This window comes from Suncus etruscus, chromosome 12, assembly GCF_024139225.1.
Source record: "Suncus etruscus isolate mSunEtr1 chromosome 12, mSunEtr1.pri.cur, whole genome shotgun sequence".
NCBI classification, from domain to species: Eukaryota; Metazoa; Chordata; class Mammalia; order Eulipotyphla; family Soricidae; genus Suncus; species Suncus etruscus.
Window position 1 is genome coordinate 86,440,174 of NC_064859.1, and position 12,775 is coordinate 86,452,948.

Sequence of the window (12,775 nt, forward strand, 5' to 3'; positions counted from 1 at the left end):
AGTAGTTAGTAGGCACAAATGTAAAATAAAATTAAACATTTTGTAAAGGAAATAACCAGAATAAATATATGTATTCTGTTCAGTGTTTTTTCTAGCTATTACACCAACACTTCACATTAAAAGAAAAAAAATGATAAATTATACTCTTCCTTAACTTAAAACTTGTCTTCAAAAGACACTGCAAAGAAAATTAAGAGATAACTATAGATTGAGAAGCATAATTGAAAATTATGAATCTGACAATGAACTTACATATGAAACTCAATAATTTCTAAAACAACCAATAAATATAGACAAATATTTGAATAGGAATTGTATGAAAGAAATTAAGATATATGTGTGAAAAATAATTCCACTAATAGTCATTGAGAAAAATGAAATTTAAAACAGTATAGGGGATGTCATCATAACTCAGTAGGTAGGGTATTTGACTTGCTTGTGTCTAATCCAGGTTCAAATTCCAAGCATCCCATATAACTCCCCAACTCTGCCAAGAGTAATTTTTGAGCACAGAACCAGGAGTAACCCCTGAATGCTACCAAGTATAGCCCCCAAAATAAAAAAATAAAATCCAGAGTATAGCCATTCCTTACCCACAGCTTACTATGATCATCATAATAGAAGTTAGCATTACTGAGTTTGGAGGTACCGTATTTGCCAGCATATAAGACGACTGAGTGTATAAAACAACCTCCTAATTTTGCAATTAAAACATAGGTTTAGGCCTATATTTGCTGTATCAGACAGAACGTTCCTGTGCTGCAACTGTATGTACCACAGTGAGCCAATCACAACAATCAAACTTTCAAAGGTTATACTGTGTTAGACTTCCTCTCTGACTCTGGCCAATCTGAACAGGCTTTTGACAGTGTAGATTCATTCGGGCCCAGAACATTGTCTAATTTGCATGCAAAAAAGCCTGCTTGGATTGGCTGAGTCAGAGAGGTGGTCCGAGCAGCCTGGCAGTGATTGGTGCAGGATCGAGTTGGAAAATTTGTTTTGTGGCAATATTCAGACAATTTTCATTTAGCAGCATATTGAAACATTTTTCGGGATATACTCGGCGTATAAGACGATTTTCAGTTGACCTTTTTTTTGTTTCAAAAGTCATCTTATACGCCGGAAAATATGGTATATGAAGGAGTTGAAACTTTCCCAGGCAGCGTATTAGACTATTAGAAATTAGGAAAAAACTCTACAAAATATTTTTTGGCGCGGTTAAATAAAACACTCTAAATTTAAGAGCAGCCTCTTCATTCTTGAGAATGTATGATAGGAAATTGCTAGATTAACTCCATACAAATACATAAATACTTATAGTTGTTTTGCTGAAAGTTGCTCTAAACTGGAAAAACCCAAATGTCCATTATAGGTGAGAAGCTCCAAAAACTATGGTAACATATTATTAAACAATAAGGTAAATGGAGCATTAATATCGTCAACCACATGGTGCACACTAAAAACAATTATATTGAAGGAAAGAAGTCAGACCAGCAAGAGTACCTACTTTAAAGTCCAGCTCTATGACATATGAACAACTTTGCAGTGATAGGAAACTGTGCTGGCTGTTTGGAGATTAAACAGGTGAATTGTAGGAAGGGGCTGGACAGAGTGTTTACAAAAGCCAGGGAGAAACATTTCACTCCCTGATGTTATTCTCAGCTGTCTACATGTCAAAACAGATCAAATTATACACTAAGAACAGGCAGCTTTTGTTATGCCAATTATATCCCGAAACAAACTCTTTCAGTGCCTTGATCCTGGACTATAAGGACTCTGGGACTATATGAATGTCTATTGGCATCACCAAATGCCCAATCTGTGATATTTTGTCACAGTCTTGCCCTGCTAATTCATCCTCACTCCCAGACAAGGACCACTTGCAGGCCGTCTTTACTAGAGAGAAAACTTGTCAACAGGCTTCTCTGTAGAGTATCCAGGTCTTCCAGCTCTGAGCAGTGGGGATCTGTCACTCAACTTGGGCCTATTGTTGTGATAAGCCTTTCAGCTTCCATAGGAAGCCAGCCTAGGTTCTGCCACACCCCCTTCAGTGCCTGCCTGCTGGCCTTTGCAGTTACTGTGCCAGTGTGCCCCAGGCTCCAAGGCTCCAACAGCTTGTTTCCCTTGTCAGGAACATCCAAGCCCCATTCTTCACAAAATCAAGTGTTCTGTGCCCTGCGACATCAAAAAGTAAGAAAACAAATGAAACTCACACATTATTTGACTCATGGGGATCATGTTTTCTAGTTCATTTATGACACTTTTCATCTGGAAGTTTTATCTTGGAACGTGGAAGCTTAAATATCTTCAATGGAATTACTTTGTTTTCTAAGACTGCAGTGTTCTTTGTATAAAGGAAAGCCTGCTCCTTCTCTCTCCCTTAAGATCCCATGTCCTCATTTATTTCTCTGCCTTTTAAACTTTTCTATCTCTATAACAAGCCCCTTGAACACCTCTTAAGTTTTTTTTTTATCATAAACCAGATTTTTTATTCTTTGAATGTTTGCTCTCTCCAATTCTCATATCAAAACTTCCCGCAGTGTGAATCTATAAGTGATCTGTTATACACTGACACGGAAACTCCCAGAGGCACAAACATGAAATTTTATATCTTGCACACAGTCTTTTGGGCACTAAGTGTTCTTAATCCCTGGAATGGCTTTCTTAGTGTCTCAGGCACTTTCCGTATAGAGAATTCAGTCATCCACAATTTTGCCATATATTCAGCTGTTTATTTGTTGAACACAAGAGCAGGTGGGGTTACAAAACTCTGTAGGAAACACTGATGGCTTTATGGAGGGGGTGGTGCAAGTTCAGGCTAGTAGAGAGATTCTACAATGTAAATAAAAGGAAACAAGAGAGAAGAAAAATGTCTGCCACAGAGGCAGGTGGAGGGGAGGGCAGCAGGGAATTTGAGGAAATCGGTGGCAGGAAATGTACACTGGTAAAAGGATGGGTGTTGGACATTGTAGGACTGAAACTCAATCATGAATGCCTTTTAACTGTATCTCACAGTGATTCAATTAAACATTTATAAAGCAAGTGAATGAAAGTACTTAAGGAAGCATAGGTCTGTCTGGCTTAGCTGCATGTTTGGATGAAATGAGAGGCTGAGGCAATGCCAAAGAAATGTAGAAGAGGGCTCATGGATCGGATCGTTGGAAGAGATCAGCACGAAATTCTGACTACAGGGCTGTTTAAAAGTAGTTTTTCGTGGCTTCTGCTCCCATTTTAATTTTTCATGACCCAGACATATAATCATTCAGCTCTGATGTAGAAGGTCCGGGACTTGTGGGAGTGGAGATTTCTTCTCTGAGAAGTTTGTCTCTGGCAGGTGCTTTTACAACATGACACTCTAAATATTCTTAACATTTCACACTCAAACATGCATTAACCAAAAATATTTAGAGAGTGACATTTGGCTCTTAAAGATGTACTTAATGGAGCAATCGTGCAAGGTTTTATTTCTAAGATTTTTCTATGAAAGTTTATTATATGTTGGTTTTGTACCAGATTCTTTAAGCAGATTCTCACCCTCATTAAAGATGACTGTCAGTTCTTCTTAAACACAGGAATTCAGAGACATAGCACAGTGGTAGGGCATTTGCCTTGCACACAGCTGATCCAGGACAGATGATGGTTTGAATCACAACCCCCGTGCCTGCCAGGAGCGATTTCTGAGCACAGAGCCAGGAGTAACCCCTGAGCTCCTTTTGGGGTGACTCTCCTCCCCCACCAAAAAAAAACAAACAAAACAAACAAACAAAAAAAAACATAAAAAAACAACACCGGTATCTTAGAAATAGGCCATTGGAAACAACTATATCCTAGTCTCCATTATTTTCTAGAAGTCTCTTCTAACATTCAGTACCTTAGTCTTCTTCCCTCTACTCAATTATCATATCGTAAAGAATACAGATCTATGCCGCAACATATTCTTCCCAGCACTCTTTTTCTTCTAATGTGTGCTGAGATTTTGTCAGTGTTTCCCAAAGATAAAGTGAGTTCGGAAGAGGAACAGTAGATTCTGTATCCTGAATTAACAGCTCCAGAATGCATGGTAAATCAGAATGCATATGAGCTACTTGGGCATTTTGTTAAAAAAAAAAAATAGACGAGTCTCTATCTCAGAAATCCTTTGGCCACCAAATGGCTAGTATCTCTGTGCTAGATGTTCGCTTTGGAAAGAAAGGAGGGCTCTTACTTTGAGGAAATCACACTGGTGCTTAATCTATAGGGATATATGAATGCTAGAGATATACAAATTGTAGAAAAGTTGAAGTTTTTAAGGAGAAAAGGCATGGAGCCTAGCTTCATTTCAGTGAGGAAGACTAAATCCTAAAATGATTGATTCACCTTCACCTCCCTCTTCCTCCCTTTTTTCTTTAAGGCAGTCTTGTCACCTAAAATGTACTGATGTGCTCCTTTGTCAGATTTGTCAGTAATTGGTCCTACCCTCCTCCTTCTTGGAGGTTAACTGAAAAGCAGAAGTAGGCATCAGTGAGTGCCTTCATCTTTGAATGGGCATATGGCACACAGAGTGCAAGCCATCTCCTCTTTACCTATTTCCCCCCAAAAAAGGGATATTCATTTTCTAGCTGAATACTGCACAGATCATAATTTTCAATATCATTACTAATGAAGCGCACTGTGTTGCTTTGATTGCCATTCGAATGTGAACAGCTAATTAGATTGATTGTCTATTTGATGCCTGCTGATTAGCTTATGAAAGCCCTCTGAATTTCTGACTTTGTGAGAAAATGCCCCTGACTTTATGATTACTGATTGATGCTCCAATTTCTGATTGCCGTGTGAATAGACACTTAATAGCTCTGTCACCTTGACAAGGGTTTTGGTATTCATCTGATGAGGAAAACAGAGCAGGGTATTCTGTTTATCAATGTCTACCAAACATTTCAAGTTCTTCAGAGTGTGAAGACCCACATAGCAGGGGTATCTGTAGCCTTGTGACAAGGCCAGGTAAAGAACATCCTCTGGTTACCAAGAACAGTGAGAGAAAAGGAGGTTGGCAGGTGGCCCTGAGGCTCTGCTCTTCCTGAAGACTGATTTTAGGACAAGGATTAATCTCTGTAGATGTCCCAGGAGTCCTCTCTTTGGAGTTTACAGTTTACATTTTAGAGTGTGCAGAGTAGAACTCTGCCCACCAGTACAGATTCTACATCCATCTTGTACTAAAATATCTAAAAAGATACCAACACAGATAAATTGCTCAAGGAAATACCAACATCTCGTGCTGGGAGTAAAATAGGAAGCCTGGGTTTCCACTTGCCAGCAGTTTCATCTGTCCCCATAGACTTAACACACACCCCATCTTCAAGGATGTGGCTAATACTTTAAATACTCTAACTGGACCATAGAACTAGGCCCCAGCCAAGGAGAGTAAGATAATGGACAATGCCTCAGGCAAGTGGCCAAATGCAAAGAAATCTAACCAGCCAGAATACTTAGTAGAATCCTTACATTCTTATAAAGGAATGCCAGGAACCTTTTAAAGCCCATACAAAAAGTGAATTTTCCTATAATATCATCCAAAAAGAAGAGTCATATTAGCTTAGTCCTATACTAAGTACTAAGTATATAAGTTCGTTTTTACCCCCCCCCTCCAAGAATTCCTTTTTCTTCTTTATTTTTTAAGATACTGTTCTCCATCCTAACTCTGAATTTAAGCATTATTACCTCTCAATATTTTTATTCTTGGAAATATTGAAGAATTTGGGAACCATGGAAGACCACAAAGACTACCACTGACTCACCACTCCTGCATCATCGAATGACCTGTTCCTGAAAGCTAATGTTTCCTTACTGTGGTGTAACCAATTAGTTATAGAATAGAGGCCTTGAACCAATTAAATACTAATTAATGAAGGTGGGTAAAAAACTTACTCAGTCTGTCCCACATTTTGTATAGGGATTTAATTTGATATATGCTGCCAAAGCAAGCACTATGTCTGGATTTAAACTAGTAAATTGTAAATTGTTCCCTAAATGGAGAACTGGGTATTATTTCTTCCTGGTCTTGGGTCAGTGTTGTTAATTTTATTTCATATTATATATATTTTGAAAGAGATATGTTAAGCAGAGATGATTATATTCAGGCTTACCATTATCCTGTGATACAAAGGTCAGAAAACATATTCATTCTTTGTTTTTTAAGACCATAGCCAAAAGGGTATATCTGCATCGATTAACTAGAAGAATTGACTTGGACTGGAGCAGAATGCAAACGACATTTAGTAGGCTGTAGGGATGAAAGACAGATTTAGCTCCCTTTATGTCTTTCTTTCATATATATATTTTGGTTTTTGGGCCATACTCGGTGATGTTCAGGGGTTACTCCTGGCTATGCACTTAGAAATCATTCCTGGCTTGGGGAACCACATGGGACACCGGGGCATCCAACCACAGTCTGTCCTAGGTCAGCACGTGCAAGGCAAACACTCTAACACTTGCACCACTGCTTCGGTCCCCTTTTATGTCTTTCTTAAGAGCTAATGCTTCCTTGTCTTTTCTATGGTCAGATAATACTAATCATTAGTGAGAGTCTGAGTGAGACATATACACATGCAAGCTGTTATGAAGGCAATCACAAAACAACTTTAGAAAGTAGTCTCCTGAGCCAGGAGTAGAGTTCAAAGGGCTGGGGTGCAATCCTTACATAAGCAAGGCCCAGAGTTTAATTCCCAAAACTCCTGAGCACCACCACACATATTTTTGCTATCTGTCATTCCTATAAGAAACAATAGAATACAGATGGACTTTTTCTGGTAACACTGGACAAAACCCATTCTTCTCCCTTCAAACTTGTACTCAGTGTATGTATGTCTGGTGACCTGGAAACCGTTCACAACCGGGTTGGGATAGTACAGATGGACCAGGGATGGTACAGATGGGTCAGGTTGGATCTGAAAGTGTAGAAGAAGCTGTGAACTTGCTATTATGTGGATTCAACACCCACTCATCTGATAACTACTTTTAATGCAATCAAACCTATTGTCTCTTGTTTAGGAGTTTTGAAACATTCTCACATTCGGAAGTTAAATTTTCAGTGATCACTTAAATATATTAAAGTTTCATAGTTTGTGCTTATTTTAATTAACTTGATTGGAGCATTATTTTATTAAAACAATATATGTTTCAGATGTGTATTACTAAACATCAGCATGTATATATGTAAGTTCACTGACTTGTATATGGAAGTTCTAGACTTCTTTGTAAAATGAACCCTCTTCCCTAATTTACAACCCCTTTCCTTGTCCTTGTGGCAATCATTAATTGTTGCTGTCCTCCAAAAACTTTATCTTTGCTTTATTTAATTTATGCATTAGTTTTATTTCTCTAAATATCACCTATTATTTAAATTACATTACGTTTGCCGTCATCTATCAACTGATTTTTCTAAGCATGATACCTCTAAGCTCAACCTTGAAATTGCTGATGGCTTGATTATTACTGGGCATATTCCATTAAGATTTAACTTCTCAGACTGTGATTAAACAGTGGTAATTCACCACTCTTTTCTCTTATATGTTTATATAACTTTCACAACATATTACTACAACAAAATTCATATTCTGATTGAGTGACAATATATTCTCTTTTGATTAGTATGTTTTTCATTACTGGATTTTGTCAAGAATGTGAGTAGAAATGTAATTAAACCATACATCAATTTGGATAAACTTTTGAAGAAAAACTAGTCTTTCTTTCCCCTGTATTTTTTAATAAATAAAAAAATAATAATTTTTCTATTTTTACATGTGTTTAAGAAAAACTTTGTCCTATTAATTTATGCATAATGGGTTCATAATATTATGTTGGATCTATTTTTACATACCTTATATTTTTGTCACTCCTTAAAGACAGACTCTTCAAAATATTTTGTTTTCTGTATCTTGCTGGCATATAAAATTGCAATTGATTTTATATATTTATCTTGTTCCTGGAAATGTAATGAATTTATTCTCTCTTAAAAATACTAATAATTTATTTGTATGTTATTTTTAAATTTCTACATATCCATATGATTGTCAGAAAGCATATAATTTACCTTCTCTAATCTTTGTCAATTTTTTGTTCTGTTTTGCTTAGAAAGTAAAAAATACATTAAAAAACATAGTAGTAGGTATATTTTTCTCTTGCCTTTAAATGAATGCTTTTAGTATATTTTACTATTAAGAATTATATATTCAGGGGCCAAAGAGATGATATAGGGGTTAAGGCACTCACCTTTTATGTAGCCAGTTCTGATTCAATGGCCAACACCACATATTACATCCTGCACATCTCCAGTAGTGATCTATGAGCACAAGTCAGGAGTAAGCACATCTCTGTGTAGCTGAAATATCACCCTTCCAAAATATTTTATATAAAAATAAGGTTGTATTTTTTGCTTCAGTTTTCTTTTCTTTTTTTTTGTTTTTTTTTTTTTTTGTTTGTTTGTTTGTTTTTTTGGACCACTCTTGGTGATGATCAGGGTTACCTTTGACTATGCGTTCAGAATTCGCTCCTGGTTTGGGGGACCATATGGGACACCAGGGAAAATCGAACCACAGTCTATCCTGGGTTAGAACGTGCAAGGAAAATGCCCTATTGCTTGCACCACTGCTCTGGCCCCAAATTTTCTAAATATATTATCTTACATTGATTATTCTATTTGGATTTTTTATTTAATAAGATACATGGTAATCACATTAATATTTCTCTATCGTGATATTTTAAAAGAGGTGCTCCTAGGGGCCACTTCCAATGATTCAAAACAAGGATCTAATGTGTCTTAAAAATCATGTACATGTAAGATTACACCATGGTGGTCAGAAGACTAAAAGTGAATTTCACTGGATTAAAATCATAGTGTTAACATTATTGTGTTCCCCTATGTAGGCTTTAATCACTGAGCTTTGTCTTTGTTTTTCTAGGGGTAGTTTTCACTTTTTGATTCCACCTAATTCTGTATTAATTAATTAATTTACTTTTGCTGCAAAAGTTTTATTCTGTATTTATGCCCCAATCCTTGGGGAGCTGACCAGGAGTAGAGGGGAAGACTCATCTCATCTTGTGAAAACCTGAGGGTACCAGATGGACAAGTCAAATGTTGCTGGGGTTCCAAAGTCTCCTCATTTAACTGGAGGATAATACATTTGAAGAGATCCTCTCTCAAACCAGTCTGGGTTCCCTTGATTTAAAAATTGGCTCAGTGGTTTCCCATCCTCCTATAGGAAGTGGTTCTCCAGTAAGTCACAGAGATAGGACATTTGTTCTGGCAGAACTCAGGGCATGGAAATGCAAAACGACATGGGTGATATTTTTCTCTAGAACCAGAGAGGTTTTCATGTCTTCAAAAATCCCATTCCACTTATCTTTGACAGGCTTCGTCACATCCTGAACACGTGGTCGTGGGCAACTGCTTGATCTCTCTTGCTTCTCCTCCAACTCAAAGAAGTGGGCCCACATCCTCAGAGCCTGAAAAAAGGGAAATATAGAAAAAAAAAAAAAAAAAGGAAGATATAGGAGGCCCACAGAGGCAGGTTTCCCAGGAGGCTGACAATGGCCTCTATCTTAATTTGAATGAATATGGGAGCTCACAGGTTGGCTGGCACTGAGAATTGAAGCTCAAAAAATGGTACTGGCTGGTCTCCCTGTAAAGAAAGCAGTTAAAGTGTTGGAACCATAGCTGTGACTGGAACAAAGTTTGGAGGGTGATTGACAGAAGGTGTCTGTTTTGTCCAAATAATATTGAAGGAAAGACAGTGTAGGATTCCTTCCTTCCTTCCTTCCTTCCTTCCTTCCTTCCTTCCTTCCTTCCTTCCTTCCTTCCTTCCTTCCTTCCTTCCTTCCATTTGTTAGCACAGTGCTTCTTTTTTTGTCCCCCAATTCACAATACAGACCAGGCAAAGGGCCAGTGTTGAGGTGTATATGGGGTGCATTTACTGTACCTCCTCTTTCTATACATTCAGTGTAAAGAACACAGCTTGTGGTAAGAATCGGGAGGCCTTATCTTTTCTTTATATATATTTTATATATATTTATATATATATAACATTCTTCACCAGTGCAACAGTTCCATGACCAATATCCCAAGTGTCCTTCCTCCCCACCCCCCACCGGACTGTACTCTAGATAGGCTTTCTACTTCCCTCATTAGTCACATTTTGTTATGATAGTTCTCAGTGTAATTATTTCTGTGACTGCACTAAACAATCCCTGTGGTGAGCTTCATGTTGGGAGCTGGACCCTCCAGTCCTCCTCTATTTTGTCTCTGAGAATCATTACACAAATGTTATTCATTTTGCTCAAAACCCATAGATGAGGGAGACCATTCAGTGCCTTGTATATTGTGGATATTAACCCCTTATCTGATAGGCATTGGGTGAAAAGTTTCTCCCACTAAGTGGATGGCTCTTGTATTCTGGGCAGTATTTCCTTTGAAGTGCAGAAACTTCTCAGCTTAATATAGTCCCATTTATTTATTTCTACTTTCACTTGTTTGAAGAGTACGGTTTCCTCTTTAAAGATACCTTTAGTCTCAATGTCATGGAGTGTTTGACCTACATGTTGTTCTATATACTTTATGGTTTCAAATCTGATATCTAGGTCTTTAATCCATTTGAATTTTACCTTCATACATGATGTCAATTGGAGGTCTAAATTCACTTTTTCACAAGTAGCTAGCCAGTTGTGCCAACACCACTTATTGAAGAGGCCTTCCCTGTTCCATTTAGGATTTCTTGCACCTTTATCAAAAATTAGGTGAAGGTATATCTGGGGAACAGTCTCTGAGTACTCAAGCCTGTTACACTGATCTGAGGGTCTGTCTTTATTCCAATACCATGTTGTTTTAATAACTATTGCTTTGTAATACAGTTTAAAGTTAGGGTAAGTAATACCTCCCATATTCCTTTTCCCAAGTATTGCTTTAGCTATTAATGGTTGTTTATTGTTCCAAATAAATTTCAGAAGTGTTTGATCTACTTCTTTGAAAAATGTCATGGGTATCTTTAGAGGGATCGCATTAAATCTGTACAAAGCTTTGGGGAGTATTGTCATTTTAATGATATTAATCCTGCCAATCCAAGAGCAGGGTATGGTTTTCCATTTCCATGTGTCTTCTATTATTTTTTGTAGAAGGGTTTTATAGTTTTCTTATAGTATAGGTCCTTCACATCCTTAGTCAAGTAAACTCCAAGGTATTTGAGTTTATATGATACTAATTTGAATGGGGTTGTTTTCTTAATATCGATTTCTTCCCTATCATTATTGGTGTATAAAAAGGCTATTGATTTGTGTGTTTATAGCTTGTTATATTGCTATCTGCATCTATTGTTTCTAAAAGTTTTTTGATAGAATCTTTAGGGTCTAGGTATAGTATCATGTCATCTGTGAACAGTGAGAGCTTGACTTCTTCCTTTCTTATCTGGATTTCCTTGATATATTTTTCTTGCCTAATAGCTATAGCAAGTACTTCCAGTACTATGCTAAATAGGAGTGGTGAGAGGGGGCAACCTTGTCTTGTACTGGAGTTTAGAGGGAAGGCTTTTAGTTTCTCTCCGTTGAGGATAATAATTGCCATTGGCTTGTGATAAATGGCCTTGAATAGATTGAGAAAGGTTCCTTTCATTCTCGTCTTGCTGAGAGTTTTTATCAAGAATGGGTGTTGAACCTTATCGAATGCTTTCTCTGCATCTATTGATATGATCATGTGATTTTTATTTTTGTTTATATAGTGTATGTTGATGGATTTATGAATGTTAAACCATTCTTGCATTCCTGGGATGAAACCTACTTGATCATAGTGAATGATCTTCTTCATAAGGCATTGAATTCTATTTGCCAGAATTTTATTGAGGATTTTAGTATCTGTATTCATCAAGGATATTGTAATTTTTTTCTTTACTTGGCTGTATCTCTGTCTGGTTTTGGTATCAAGGTGATATTGACTTTATAGAAGCTGTCTGGAAATGTTCCCGTTTTTTCAATTTCATGAAAGAGCCTGGCCAGGATTGGTAGTAGTTCCTCTTGAAAAGTTTGAAAGAATTCATTAGTGAATCCATCTGGACCTGGGCTTTTCTTTTTGGGGAGATATTTGATTACCATTTTAATTTTCTCAATAGTGATGGGGGTGTTTAGATATGCTACATCCTCCTTGTTCAACTGTGGAAGATTATAAGAGTTCAAAAATTTCTTCCAGGTTCTCATGTTTCGTGGCATAAAGTTTCTCAAAGTAATCTCTGATTACCCTTTGAATCACTGCAATATCACTGCAAAATGTAATGATCTCCCTCTTTTAATTTCTAATATGGGTTATCAAGTTTCTCTTTCTTTTCTCTCTTTCTCTTTCTTTTTTCTTTTCTTTTCTCTCTTTCTTATTTCTTTTCTTTTCTCTCTTTCTCTCTTATTTCTTTTCTTTTCTCTCTTTCTCTTGCTTTTTTCTTTTTCTTTCTTTCTTTCTTTCTTTCTTTCTTTCTTTCTTTCTTTCTTTCTTTCTTTCTTTCTTTCTTTCTTTCTTTCTTTCTTTCTTTCTTTCTTTCTTTCTTTCTTTCTTTCTCTTTCTTTCTTTCTTTCTTTCTTTCTTTCTTTCTTTCTTTCTTTCTTTCTTTCTTTCTTTCTTTCTTTCTTTCTTTCTTTCTTTCTTTCTTCTCTCTCTCTCTCTCCCTCCCTCCCTCCCTCCCTCCCTCTCTCTCTCTGTCTCTCTCTCTTTCTTTCTTTCTTTCTTTCTTTCTTTCTTTCTTTCTTTCTTTCTTTCTTTCTTTCTTTCTTT

At 36.9% G+C, this 12,775-nt stretch overlaps 1 non-coding gene across 1 annotated transcript; it reads right to left on the reverse strand.

Moving 5' to 3' along the window:
• Positions 1–9,878: 9,878 nt before the first annotated feature.
• LOC126024814 (small nucleolar RNA SNORA51) lies at positions 9,879–10,011 on the reverse strand. The gene has a single exon (XR_007500914.1). It is a non-coding gene; the product is annotated as a small nucleolar RNA SNORA51 (small nucleolar RNA).
• Between the last annotated feature and the right edge of the window lie 2,764 nt (positions 10,012–12,775).